This window comes from Halichoeres trimaculatus, unplaced genomic scaffold (genome assembly GCF_033239565.1).
Source record: "Halichoeres trimaculatus isolate MK-OKI-2021-1 unplaced genomic scaffold, fHalTri1.1 fHalTri1_scaffold_9, whole genome shotgun sequence".
Classification (NCBI taxonomy): domain Eukaryota; kingdom Metazoa; phylum Chordata; class Actinopteri; order Labriformes; family Labridae; genus Halichoeres; species Halichoeres trimaculatus.
The window spans coordinates 1,704,894-1,720,610 of NW_027437188.1; positions in this window are offsets into that span (position 1 = coordinate 1,704,894).

The window sequence follows — 15,717 nt, forward strand, 5'->3', positions numbered from 1 at the left end:
GTCCTTCTGTCTTCACCTCTCGGGGGAGTCTCTCGGAGAAATGCCTAGTTAAATACCATGGACTTCCTTTCTCGCCATGTGAGCTACCTGGGCTCTCCCATGGCTGCTGTACCTGCCCCGATCTTCCCCACTGACGCCACTAAGGTCCCTGGGATCTGCAGTCCCAGCCCCTGCCTTGGCTCTCGGTCCCTGCTCCCTGCTGTCGCTCTTGATTCTTTGGGGAATAATACCTGCAGGTAATCTCGTTGTGCCTTTAATTGCCCCTCAGCCAACACTGTCCTGCTGTGTATAATTACCCTTTACTTATTTAATGCATTTTTATATATTTATTTATTTATTGTCGTATCAGAGCAGACACGGGGGTTGTAAGATGTTGCAAGATGTAGTTACTTTATCATTTAATATGCTTATTAACTTTGCTCTTATTCTGATTGGCTTTGACATTACATTGGTAATGATTACGTTGCGTGGGTTCGGATTTGCAGACAAAAGTTTTGTGGCTTGCATAAAATTCTGCAGGTTCTTGAGAATAGTGATCCAGGTCTGTAAAACTTTTACTATGGCAGAATCTGTAAGGCTTTGGGCGTTTTAAAATCTGCTTGCAGTTTATCCTCAATACAGTGAGGAATTTGTTACTCTGCCATGATATCAGACCTCACTCTCATCTATGGTGGCTCTTTCTTTGAGCACCTCAATCTTTCAGCCAAGATGTCGTGTACATTCAGAGATTCGATTCAGGGTATCTGCAAGGTATAAAAGCCTTTAATCATAAAATCCAATAATTTGAATTTAAGATCTTAAATGTCTTAAATCCTCTTTTTTCATTAAATGCCTGAATATGAATGCTAAGAGCTGAAATGTATGACATTTTCTCTAAACAAATAAATAAAGAAATAAAAGATTAAAAGAAAGTTTATCTTAGCAGCAAGGCAATTCAGTGTCAGTTAAACTACATAAATAAATAAATAATAAATACATTTATGAATTATAATATAATATATTATATATTTTTTTAAAAAAATTGAATAGATATAAGAAATAATGGATATAAGATATAAGAAGTATGCTATACCTTCTATAAAGGTATAGAAGTAAAATAATAATAATAATAGTAATAATAGAAATAAAATAATAATAGTTATAATAAATAAATAAATAAAATAAAGAAAGAAATAATGGAATAACAAAGGTACAGAAGTATAAATAATGATAAAAATAAAATAATAATAGTTATAATAAATAATAGTTTAATGATAAAAATAATCAAACAAAAAAGCATATATTCAGTGTTTTATTGCAATGCATTCAGTTGTTTTTAATTGATTGGGAGAGGTCATGCAGTTATGACCAATTCTCAGAGTTTCATTGCTGCTCCTCTGCATGGGGGTATGTTTGAAGGCAGAGCTGCTGTCTTTTTACCTCTGCCAGTGCATTTATGTCAGACTGTGAGACCGGAAGAAAAAGAAAAATAAATAAATAATAATAATAATAATAAAATAATAATAAAATAAAATAAAAATAAATGATTAAATAAATAAGAATTAAAATAATAATAATAATTATAATAACATTACAAAAAAGAAATCAATGTGTTGCAAATGATAATTCATTAACAGATGAATGTTGTGGAAACATCTAATTTCTGGTCATCAGCTAGGGAAGTCCTTTAAAATGTTAAGAAGAATCTTAATCTGACTCTTCTTTCAATCCCTGCTCTGAATCTGTCATGTCCTATGTCTTCTTTTGCCAGTGGATACGTGAATTGGGTTTTAAGTTATATTTATTGTGGCATTAAAAATAAATAATTAGAAATAAAAATAAAAACAAAAATAATACTCATGACAATTAGGAATATAATAAAATAAATAATAATAATAGTCATATTATTATTTATTAATAAAGATAACGAATTAATGAATACAGGATGATAATAATACACAATAATAATAAATATAATTATAAATGAAAATGAAGATATACTTAAAAAAAAAAAAAAAAATGTTGAAACTTCAGAGCCTATTTCCTTGACCGCACAAGCTGGCTTTACAGGGCGTAAAACCCGAGACTCTTTCATGACTTCTCTTTGTGCGATAACTGTTACAAGACCTGCCGGCCCCAGAATTCAAGCCAAATTCATGTCTAGCTTTTTCTTCAGGATATGAGTTCCCTGTTTGTGTGTTTTTTTTTTTTTTTGCAATGAAAACGTTTGCATTTCCTAATTGTTAAATAATGCCTATGTGGAGTTGGTGTGCCGACAGCCACCCTCACTCTGTCTTTCAGGAGGCTCACTCCTGCTAAATCGAGGAATTAATAGGGAGCATCTTTCAACTCCGGTCAAGTACCGGCTCTTTCCAAAGCTCTGTCTATTCTTCCCAATAGATGTTTTGTGAATCATCTGAGTACTGGTTTAATTAAAAGATTTTAGCAGTCTTGTGCTCTTTCAACAACCTTGTCAAATTCTCAGTAAGTTAAGGTCAAACTCCCTTCTCCATTTGGAGCCAGAGCTATGGTGTTGCCACAAGGAATGTTCAGTGAAGTTATAATAATAATATAGGTTTCATTAGATCTCTCTTCAGTTGCAATGACTTTCTGGAGACTTAAGATTCTCTCTAGTTTATAATGACCCTGCTCCATTAGTTGGTTTTGGGGGATTCTTTATGGTTAATGGTTTGCTCGTCTGGATTTAGTTTTACATTAGATGCTAAGACTTCAGAGTCTTCTTGGGGACCCTTCCATTCTGATGCTCTCAATGACTTAAGGTATATCCTCCAAGCAATGATAAAGAATGCCCCTCTTTAAATCACTGGTGCACAAGTCAGTGTTGAGATTAGGACCTATTTGACTTCTATTGTTCTTCTTCGAGAAGCAGTTCTCTTCATGGCTTTATAGTTTCTCAGGTGTGGCAAATCCAAATCTTAGGCCTCTCCTTTATTATCCTTTGAGCTCACTATTCTGATTTAACTTAAAAGAGCACATGTATTCCATATTCTTGAAACTCTGACAGATCTTGCCAATGGTTATAGCTGAAACTAATACCATTATTTGTTCTTTGTTTTTTATGATGGAATATTGGCATTATTCCTCCTCCTGTTCATCATCGATGGTCACAAACCTATGATGAGATCCTGGTTCTCCAAAAGCTGCTTACTCTCTGCCTGTGCTACTGCCTGCCAGACAAACTCTAGTCCCTTCAGTCCCTGACGATCAACGATGCCCATTGCTGCTCATCTGCCTGCCTCAACACTCAAATCCCTGGGTTGCTGGTTGTCTTCTGCTAGCAATGCTACGATGGTTCTTAAGAGATCCAGTTTGCTCAAAAGCCCTTGAACTTCTGCTTGAAAGTGTTAAGAAAAGAAAAGTTGGATTTACTTGCTGCTTAATACTGTCAATGCATATCAGGTGGTTTGCTGGGTTAAAGAAAGTATCTAATAAATGCTATAGGTCTGCATCTTCCACATAGAATGTTCCCCTGCGGCCACAGTGCTATCAGAGAATGGCCTCACACAGTAGAGAACACTAGATAGTATATTCCCCAACAGGCCCTGTACTGGTGGGGAATGGCCTCACGGCGGCTGGTGCCATGGACACACATAGTAGAGAACACTAGATAGTGTATTCCCCGACAGGCGCTGTACTGGTGGGGAATGGCCTCACGGCGGCTGGTGCCATGGTCACAAATATTAGAGAACACTAGATAGTATATTCCCCGACAGGCGCTGTACTGGTGGGGAATGGCCTCACGGCAGCTGGTGCCATGGTCACACATAGTAGAGAACACTAGATAGTATATTCCCCGACAGGCCCTGTACTGGTGGGGAATGGCCTCATGGCGGCTGGTGCCATGGCCACACATAGTAGGCTCTACATTCTGGCCCAGGCTCCTAAATTTTGTTTTGGGGGATTATGTTCAGTATGTTTTGCTCATCACTCCTCAATTTCACCATGTAAATGTATTGTGAGGGGTGATGAGGCCGGAGCCTGGACGCCAAACATAAAATATATTTGCTGCTAAATAAACAATTCAAACTTGAGTCGTCCGACTGAAATGGGGCGAGCTCGCGAGCTAGTTCAGGCAGTCAACTCGAGGAGCACTGCTATGCACATACCACGTTTCTCACACGTCATAACCATCTTGCAATCACACTCTCTCAATTGGGCGGTCTTTTTAAACCGGGAGTCTCCCATCCCTCTCTGCCTGTCAATGCCTTGGCTGCCCTGCGTTTGTAATGCTGCATTTTTTTTTTGCCCCCACCACCACCTGCAGGCTCCAGGGGCAATTATGTTCAGTATGTTTTGCTTATCACTCCTCAATGTCACCATGTACATTTATTGTGAGGGGTGATGAGGCAGGAGCATGGACGCCAAACATAAAATATATTTGCTGCTAAATAAACAATTCAACCGTGAGTTGTCTGACTGAACATGGTTTCCTTGAGCCCCTTTCTTATTTGCTTTATTTGCCTCATGAACCATCCAATGGCCTAATGAAAAAATACAAAGAATTTTTTTTGTTATATTGGTTTATAAAAGATTAATTAATTAAAGATTAATTAATTAATAGTTTAAAAAATGAATACTGCATGATGTAGAAGCCTTTCAAAGAGCCATCTTGGATTATTTTCTGTCATCAAAGGAAGGTCCCATGCGAGACATAAGCTGTCAAGACTCCTTTTCATCAGCTGAGAGTTCAGAACTTCCTTGGAGCTTTAAGACAAAACACAATCAACACTTATACATGCACAAAACAATTTTCTTGAATGGGTGTGTATTTGTGTGTGTTTTCACGTATACTTATGTAAAGCACACTGTTACATCACACATGCTGCAGGATTCAAACCAGTGAAATTTTCTCCCCTAGATCAATGTCTGGACAGTCACTGATATCTATGATGGCAGTTTCCGCTGTGCCCCCACACAGGATGTTAACAACTGCAAGGCTTAGACCTGTCAGTGTAGGACCTCCGTGCAGAAAGCAATGGCCAATCATACGGCCCACCATCAGAAATAGATCACTGTCAACAAGAAATGCAGATGATGAAGGTACAAGATGGTCTGGCTCTCCATCAAACAGCTTTGTGTTTCCAGAATTTCCTGTGAAAACAAGAAATTCCACGACCAAATATGAACCCAACATATCCATGATTCAGTAATTGTATAAAAAAGGGTACACCAAAGCATACTGTCTGTATAATGCTCAATAAATCCTCCAATCCTCCAATAAGTGCCTCATTAAGTAAAAAAGTGTTCCCAGAAAAAAATGTTCCCCATTGTAATCTAGTGTCCCTGTGCTATTTGTTCATTTGGCTTTTGATATAATCATTTATATGTCAAATAAATCGTAATAGAATATATTTAAGACAGGAATCCCATAAAATTCCAGTATTTCCTGCAGAGCAGTGTCAACAGTCTGATGACAGCTGACTGAGAACAGGGGCATTAACAAAGTTATATCAAACCAGTTTGATTCTATTTCACCTTGAAATTCTGTATGTGACAACATAGGCTTGAAGTTCCAATTCATACGGCTTGGTTTAGGAAGAAGATAAAATTGAACGTTTATGGTCTTTATAGACTCTTTCGACACCATTTTAAAAGGGGATGGGAATCGTTTTTTCCCTTATTTCTGTTGTCTTTGGAAAGAGCAGGAAAAGATCTGCAAAGTAAATTGAAAGGCATGTCATACAAAAAATGAACAGCCTACAAACTATGAATATTATTGACACATTGCACTTTCTGTTACCTGGACATCTCCTGTTGCACACTGGCTGGTCTTTGTACATTTGGCTGACAAGATCCCTGGCTGGGAGGTGGGCCATGACTCTGGCCTGGAACCTCAACCTTTTCTTGGAATGATGATAACAGGGACAGCAAATTCTGTGCTGCTCTCTCGATATTAGAATAGTCTGGCTGCTGCAAACCCATGCATACAAACACGAATATGTGCAAACACGAATGTTATGTTTATCAATAATGAGCATAAAACCAGTTTACAGAAAAGTTAATACAAAGTACTGAGTGGGAGCCGAAAAAGATTATTTAAATCTATGAAATATCCATAGGAAGGACAATGCATGTTATGTTACCCAGGGCTGCCAACTTTTCAAAAAATCTTGGAGTGAGAAATAGTGAAGGCAGGAATTATCTCTGATGTTTTGGTCGCTTTTAATTTCTTTTTTTTTCTTTCTTTTTTTTTTTTTTTTTTTGGGGGGGGGGGGGGTTATCCATAAGTTCCTTCAATTCTTGGCCTGTATGTTTTCAGTGCCACTCTTACTTCTCACTATAGAATAGAACTTTATTGTCATTGTAACAAGTACAACAAAATTGAAGTCACAGCAGCAATCAAGAAAACAAAAGTAAGAAAGTGCAAAAAGGTCCATAAGAAAATAGATGATGACAGCTTGTCCATCATTCTCCAGTTCAGCCAGCCTCCACCTTCACAGGGTCCAGGACTGAGCTTCTTTCAGCCATGCTCCATCTCTGTCTCCTGTATCTTGTCTACTCACAGCAGGTGAAGCTCTTCTTGGTGTCTGATGTTAGCTCCGTTAGCCATGTCTGTGAATAGCATGATGCTACGCTGCCCTCCTGTATTTCCTCTGTTGCTGGGTTAGCATGGCTGGCTTGTCCATCTTATTGGAGATAGATCTTACGTATCCAATAATGATGGATGGAAGGACAGGTCCTTGTGGTCACTTCTTGGCTCACACCTGAGAACCATCACGTTGTCCTCACCTCCTACTCCTCACCTTGTGGGAAGACATCAGGCCTTAAACCAGTTAGCGTTGACATGCTACAGGCTGCAAACAGCTGAGTTCACATGTAAACAATGCAGCCATGGTTACATATGTAACAAACCAACCCTCAACGAGTCGGCATTAAACACACAAGGGGATAACTTCTAAATCCCCACAAAAAGGCACATCTACACGGACCAAACAATAGAGGTCAATAAATGAAATCAAAGAAACTCACACGAAGCAGCGTTTAGATCAAATAAAAATTTTTCCCTTTAATCAAACCCAAATAATGTCTCATAATAATGGCCTGTGCAACCGGCGCGTAATGGAAATCAAACTCAAATATTTCTATAAGAAAAACCCCAAACCCAGTCTTTTCTGTCTGTAAATAAAGCAAAAGTTCCCTTTCAACGAAAATTAACCCAAATTGTCCTTTTCCAAACCCTCTTAAAATGTCTTTGAAGCAGTTTGTGTGTCTGTTTTCCGAACGAAAGCCGTAACGAATAAAAAAATAATCCACACTGAAAAAAAAAAAAAAAAAAAAAAACAGAAAACATGATCGATCAACAGAAAATCACTGGTATGCCAGGACAAAAATACAAAAATTAAACGTTCTCAGTCTCACCCCCCTGGACACAACTTAAATCCACCCAGCCGTGGTCCGTGCTCCTTCTGGTCCTGGGAAGCGATAATCCACAAGATCCATAGGGCTTTAGAGGCACGCGTAAGTAAACACCTCTGGGAGACTTATTTTAAGATTAGTACACCTTTTCCCGAGACAGTTTGTTACTTTTTCTTAGGTTCCCGGCCCCTTTCCACCGGCACGCCAGTTTCTTTGTCTTTTTTCCCTCTCGAACACCTCTCCGCCCCTTCCCTGTCCTCCTTTTATGATCTTGTCCTTTTCTTTTTTGACCAAGAAACCAAATCAGGACACAAACAGGTACCCTGTCCTATCTTACTTTTTTTTCTTACAGGGATTTATTTTCATTTTACTGCTTTCCTTTCATTCACTTCATTGATCACATCAACTCTTTCCTTATTTAATCAAACCTTTTTTTTTTTTTTTTGGTGACACTGTCACACATGTAGGATCTCCAGACAAACACAGGAGAAAAAGTAGTAAAAATATCACTGATGCTAGAAAAAGTTTGGTGTCCATGACCAACAAACGAGCCACACAAAGTAATGATCCACTCCAAATACAAAGATTACAAAATAAGAGACGAAAAAATTACTAGAAACAGACAGAGAAGAGAGAGCTGCTGCAAAGGCAGCCATAACCAACAGAGCGGCGCCCAGCAATATGTTGTACTATGTTATCTTCATTTATCTTATTTGTGTTAACTGAAACATATTCCTACCTGTACAACAATTTCTTCATTACTGCTCTGGGTGCTCCATAAAACCCTATTCAGTGCCATTCCAAGTTTAATCTTTATGACTAGACTTTTAAGACTTTAATCTGACACGTGAACTGCAGGTGTCTTGCCGCCCTGCTCTTGCACTCCATGAACACTGCTCAAACAGGGTGCATACAAGCGGATCAGTACAGCACGCACAGTGCAACCTTTTCTCAGAACAGTACTCAATTTGTTAATTGATCAAGGGCGCCATCTAGTGACCATATTTAACTCATACACTTATATAACAGCAAACAGGAAAAAGTAATAAATCAGTGTCATCTTATAATGCTTTTAATATTTTGTCAATATTTGTTCGTTTTGCTCTAAAAAAATTTTTGGTTCAAACAAACACTGTGATTCAGGTTAATTTGCAAAATCTTTAATTTTTCTTAGCGTCATCACTATTAGAAGGATCACTGTGCAGAAATTCAGATCAGCTATCACTGTTCTCCTTCGCTTTTTCCTGCAGTAGCTGTCACACTTGACAACCAACATGAAAAAACAAAAGCAACTGCGTGAGAGCTAACAGTATGATTTTCATTGATGTTTTATTTTTACTTGTTTGTTTCTCACTCTGTGTTTTCTACAACTGTCACCCAACACACAAGTTACATTCAAATTCAGGAGAAAATACTCCAAAGTGTGAGCATCATAGTTTTGAATTGTGATTTTGAATTATAGGTCATTTTTTTGGTGTTTCTCGCTCTGCAACGCATTGTGGTACATTACCACGACTCTCTGATGCAGGTACAAGAAAGACTGTGCAATCAATATGTTTTTGTGACACTATTACTGAAAAGAGCAAATCAGAGTACAAATCCATGTAATTCCGTGTCCTGAGCCTTTTCAGTGTTTTTATGGCATCCAGCATGGTACTGTTGTGCTTTCTATGATGCACCTTCCTGCATTCTCTGTCCTCTTTAGCTTTTTCCTGCAAAAGCTGTGATATATGACCCCCAAAACGTGAGAAACTTTCGAATTCAAGGAAAGACAATCACAAATGAGTGTAGCTAGACCTAAAAGTATGATTTTAAATAATATGTCATTAATGGGTTTTTCTCGCTAAAGCAATGCGTTTTTGGTGCTTTACCACGACTAGTTGATTCGACAGACATTTACTGCCGACCGAACGGTGCCTTCCCACTCTTTATATCGAGGAATAGCAGCAGAAATGCAGTTAAGTTTACTCAGCACCTCGCTGTTATCATCCATTTTTGAAATTAAGGGAAGCCCAGACTTCCCTCTCCCTAGCCACTTCGTCCAGCTCTTCCCCGGGGATCCCGAGGCGTTCCCATGCCAGCCGAGAGACGCAGTCTCCCCAGCGTGTCCTGGGTCTGTCTGCCCCGGGGTCTCCTCCCGGTGGGACGTGCCCTGAACACCTCACCAGGGAGGCGTCTGGGAGGCATCCGTACAAGATGCCCAAGCCACCTCATCTGGCTCCTCTCAACGCGGAGGAGCAGCGGCTCTACTCCGAGCTCCTCCCGGATAGCCGAGCTTCTCACCCTATTTCTAAGGGAGAGCCCGGCCACCCTACGGAGGAAGCTCATTTCGGCCGCTTGTACCTGCTTGTACCTGCGATCTTGATCTTTCGGTCACTACCCAAAGCTCATGACCATAGGTGAGGGTGGGAACGAAGATCGACCGGTAAACAGAGAGCTTTCCCTTCCGGCTCAGCTCCCTCTTCACCACGACAGACCTGTGCAGAGTCCGCATTACTGCAGACGCCGCACCGATCTGCCTGTCGATCTCTCGCTCATTCCTGAAATCAGTCTTGAAAAATTGAGATGTATTGAAGCAACAAGACACAACTCTTTTTATTTGAAATTTGGTCCTGTAAAAAAAATTCTGTTGAATTTTTACAAAATTTTTACAACAAAAAGTTTTCTGCAGGACCAATAACAAATTAAAAGGGGATGTGTCTTGTTGCTTTCATATATCTCAAATTTTTGAGATTGGTTTCAGGAAAATTGGTCACTTGACATGGAACCTATTGAAGAAAACAGTCCAAGTTTTGCAAAAAAAAAATTCAACGGAAAAATTTTGCAGGACTTGTTAGACTTAAAAAAGGGTTTGTCTTGTTGCTTCAATACACCTCAATTTTTTCATGATTGGTTTCAGGATAATTGGTCACTTGACATGAAAGCTATTGAAGAAAACAGTCCAATTTTGGCTAAAACTTCAACAGAATTTTTTTACAGGACCAAATTACAAATAAACAGAGGTGTGTTTTGTTGCTTCAATACACCTCAATTTTTCATGATTGGTTTCAGGAAAATTGGTCACTTGTCATGAAAGTTTTTGAAGAAAAGGGTCCAATTTTTGCAAAAAAAAATTCAATAGAAAAATTTTGCGGGACTTATTAAAAATTAAAAGGGGATGTGTCTTGTTGTTCAGTACACCTCAATTTTTCAAGACTGATCTCAGGATAATTGGTCACTTGACATGGAAGCTATTGAAGAAAATCTGCCTTATTGTGGATTTTAATTGGTAATTTATTGACGGTCCCTTAATTTCAAAACGGGATGATAACAGCGAGGTGCAGAGTAAACTTAACAGTATTTCTGCTGCTATTCCTGGATATAAAGAGTGGGAAGGCACGGTTTGGTCGGCAGTGAATATCTGTTGAATATCCAACGAATATCCAACCTAAAAGTAACTTCACAGTGGTCCTTTGATGCAGGTTCATGGGAACTGTAACATAATTATGCTTTTGTGACACACTTACTGAAATTAGTTAATCAGAGAACATTTCCCGTGTACTGAGCCTTTTCGGTGCTGTGTTGTTGCGCTGTTTGGGTCACTGCACATCAATACATCTGCTTTCTCTCTCCTTTTTAGCTTTTCACATTTGACATAGAACACACACGAGTTACATCAAAATTACTTAGGAAACAGTCCAAAATGTGTTCATGGGAACTTAAAGCACAATTTTAAAATAATTTTTCATTTTCCTTTTTTCGCTCTGCAAGGCTTTTTTTTTTCACTAAACAAGCCTAAACAGGTCCATTGGTATTGCCATCCTCACTACTTTGTGACTTAATCACTGCTTTTTGATCTGTGTAGTACAAAAAATCCATATTATTCACTGTTGTAAGTTTTCAGTGCTGTTTTGGCATCCCGGTCAGGGGACTTTAGTATAATTGGTTTTTCTGTCAATACCAATGAACAGAAAAGCGAAAATGGAGCCTTTTTTCATTTTTTCGTTTTCTAACAAAAACAAAAAAGCGTTGTTTTTTGTTGTTTTTTTTTGTTTGTTTTTTGTTTTTTTAATTGAAAAGGGGAAAATGAAACCAACACAATCAAATTACAGCCAAGTTTTGCTTTTTGAACTTTCCTTTTTTCGTTTTTTCGTTTCAGGTCTAAAAACGAAGAAACAGAAGAGCGCGATCAAAGGTAAACTGGACTCCCTACCAAAATAAAAGCCTTCCTGATAAATGGGTAATAAAAGATATATTACATTAAATGACGCTTTTGTTTTTGTACAGTGTTTATTATGTACACTGCTATGATAATCATAGTAATAATTATAGTAATAATAATAATAATAATAATAATAATAATAATAAAAATAATAATAATAACAATAATAATAACAATAATAATAATATCCATTAGAGACAATGAGAGACATTTAATTTGTGAAAAGTGTTGACGATATGGCTTTTGATTATGAAATACGTGTGTCATGTTAACTTTGTGACATGCCAGCTGCACAGCGTGTGCTGATCAACCTACCCTGGGACTGAAAACAGCAATCTAGCTACCTGACAAGATCGACATTAACTTCCTCTGCAGGATGGCTGGGCTTTTTCTCAGAGACAGGGTGATAAATGCGGCCGTCCGGTAAGAGCTTGGAGTAGAACTGATGCTCATCCACGTTGTCCCTCCTTGATAAGAGCCAGATGAGGTGGCTTGAACAGCACGTTTTCTCCCTTTTGCCCAGTAGATGGCAGTCTGAGCCAATTCAAATGAATATCAAGGACTCTATTGAGGGACGGTCTGTCAGTTTTGTTACATAATGTTACATAACTTTGTTTATAATTGCCCTTGTGTTATTTGTTATTAAATACAAATTCACATATTTCTTGTCTACTGTTATTGTTTGGGCAGCTGGTCCCTTAAGTATGAGGTTTTCCATCTCTGAATCCTATGTTTACAAATGAAAATCTATAATGGACTAATGTATATCTATGTGTGATATATCTATATGTATAGTTTTTAATTTTTCAGGTGAAGGCCTCAGGAGATTTCCCAATAATCCGTGATTATTTTTTTAAAATCACCAGCAACTAAGCTGCTGGTGAATTTCAGTTCTTAGTTTTGTTGTTCAGCATAGTTAGTTTCTAAGCTCCTGCCTGTCATTTTTTTATTTCTGAATGATTCAAGTTGATTCTAGTTAAAACTCACTTGTTCTCCCTGGCCTTCCCTGTTCAATTGTTTAGCTTAGGTCTTTGTTGTTGATTCTTATTTGTTTGTCCCTTCTACTGTGGAAAGCAACCTTGGGTTCCTTGAAAGATTAAATTAAATAAATTTAAGTTTTTACCATCATTTTTATTATTCTTGTTCTTATTATTATTATTATTGTCACAATGTGGACATTTAAAATACTTTCGTTAGTGTCATAGTTTTATTTAGTTTTTGGAGGGTTTCAGATGGAGATTATCTTCATGGTTTTGGTGTTACCTGCTTTTAGTTAAGCCTATACACAGGTGATGCGTTTACACTCTGGTGTGGGATTCATTGAAGTTGAGGTGCTTTGAAATGAATACGTTTGGTGGAGAGTTTCATTCATTTTCAAGCACAATTGTTGCTTCTGACGTGATATGTATAATTTCTTTTCTTTTTTTTTCCTTACTTCAAAAGGTTTTTTGGAAAAGAGTCCCCTTATTTTTTTTAATAGCGCTGATTAAAAAGTACGTTGAGCGTTACAAGGTGAGGCCCAACAGTGTGGAAGAGCTCGCCACAGTCTGTCCATAGGAGCATAAACACTGTACGATCCTTACTACATTCAACGGTTTCTTGGGAGCTAAGGTGTTTTGATATAGATATAATAATAACAGTGATAATAATAAGAAAACATATATGCACAGTAAGCAGTATATCTCCCTTTGTTAGGGGCATTGGGATACACATTCTTTCATTTTCAAGAGTTACTGTAAAAATAAAAGTCTTTGGAGGAGCTGACCATATTCTTTTTCTCACCTGGGCAGACTTATATCGAAACTTGGGCAAGAGAAGCAGTCTGCTGCTTACACATCACTGTCTCGATACAAAAAAACACACATATCCCTTCTTCTGCAGGCATACTCTTCATCAGCTGCCTCAACAGCTCCCTCCACCTTGCCATCAACTGAGTCAAAGTCATTGGTAGTGTTATTTTCGGAGGGGTGATGATGTGAAGATGACGAAGAAAAACCTGCTGACAGTTTTGATTTTATGAATGAAAGGGTCGATTACGAAAAGGCATGTGTCAATTAGGCACCCAGGCATGCCTGTAAGAGGATTCAAAGCCAATGTGAACCAGTCACATATGGCTCTAAATACCTGCTTACATAAGACAGTCACTATATAAAGCAATACACCTCTAGTTAACCAAAAAGAGCAGAACTCTTTTTAGACTATAAGGCACCTTTCTTCATCTGACCAATGACCTTCGACCTGGACTATCTAAAACACTTGTAGTCAACCTATGACCTATTGGAAAATCTCCTGAGGCCTTCACTTGAAACATTAAAAACTATACCTTAACACATAGATGCACAGCAGTTCATTTTCATTTGTAAACATAGGATTCAGAGATGGAAAACCTCACACAAAAGGGACCAGCTGCCCGTACAATAACAGTAGACAAGAAATATGTGAATTTGTATTTAGAAACAAATAACACAAGGGAAATTATAAACAAAGTCATGTAACATTATGTAACAAAACTGACAGTCCCTCAACAGAGTCCTGGATTTTCTTATGAATTGGCTCAGACTGCCATCTACTGGGCAAAAGGGGGAAAATGTTCTGTTCAAGCCGCCTCATCTGGCTCTTCTCAACGGGGAGAACAGGGTGGATGAGCATCTGTTCTACACCAAAGCTCTTCCTGGACGACCGAGCTTCTCACCCCGTCTCTGTGAATAAGCCCAGCCATCCTGCAGAGAAAGTTAATTTCAGCTGCTTGTACCCGCGATCTTGTCAGGTAGCTAGTTCGTGCAGGGTACGTTAATGTCACCCATCAGCACGCACCATGCAGCTGGCACAAAGTTAAAATGAGACACATATTTCATAATCAAAGCCATATCAACAACACTTTTCACGAAGGTGAACTGACTCGTAGCCAAGCATTAACTATCTCGTTTCCACGCATTAAATGTCTCTTATTGTCTCTAATGGATATTATTATTATTATTATTATTATTATTATTATTATTATTATCATAGCAGTGTACATAATAAACACTGTACAAAAATAAAAGCGTCATTTAACGTAATATATCTTTTATTACCCATTTATCAGAAGGCTTTTATTTTGGTAGGGAGTCCAGTGATGATGGCGCTCTCTCGTTTCTTTGTTTTTAGGCCTGAAACAAAAAACGAAAAAGGAAACTTCAAAAAACAAAACTCGGCTGTAATTTGATTGTGTTGGTTTCCTTTTTTCGTTTTCAATTCAAAAATGAAAAAAACATTTTTTCATTTTTGTTAGAAAACGATAAAAGGCTCCATTTTTGCTTTCTCTGTTCATTGGTATTGATAGAAAAACGAATTATACTAAAGTACCCTGCCCATAAACCTTCAATGTGAGTTAATTGATTTGTCCAATTTTTATGTAGAGACGTTCATGTTATATCAAAATATCACACAAACAATTTTGAAGCAATCTTTTATTATTTTCCATTTTTTCATTTTTATAACTAGGATGGAACCAAGTTTTTCTGTTTTAGTGTTATTCCATTTATCCGTTTTTGTTTTAAAACAGAAAAACAAAAAAACAAGTCAGTTTTTTTATTTTGTTTTATTTTGTTTTGAAACAGAATAACGAAAGAACGAACCATACACAGATTAAGAATCCCAATATAATTCCATTCTGTCATGTTCTAATTTCAATCTCAAAACAAAATCAAAAAAGCGAAAAATAGACTGTTATTTGTTTTCTGATTTTTGATTTGAAAGCGAGAAATTGAATAACAAGTTGTTATCCGTTTTCCGATTTTGGATTCTAAAACGGATATGGAATGAACGAATGATACCCTGATACATCAATTACCATTTTTTGACTTTGTTTAATGATGATCTCTGAACACATTTATAAACAGAGTCAATATCATGCAGCACTGTACCACAGATCAACATGGTGTTAGGCGACAATGGCCGAACTCCAACACAACAAAGGCAACTTAAACTTGATGATTAAATTTGAATTGATGATATAATATTCAGGCACACTACACTTAAAAATGGAATATTTCATTGTCTCCTCATCCCACATTACCACAAATTAACATTAAACGGCAAAGCAATGAACACTGAACATCACACGTGTTGCCCTCTTGGTATAGCTTGTTTTTCTGTCTGTATTGCTTTGCAATATCATG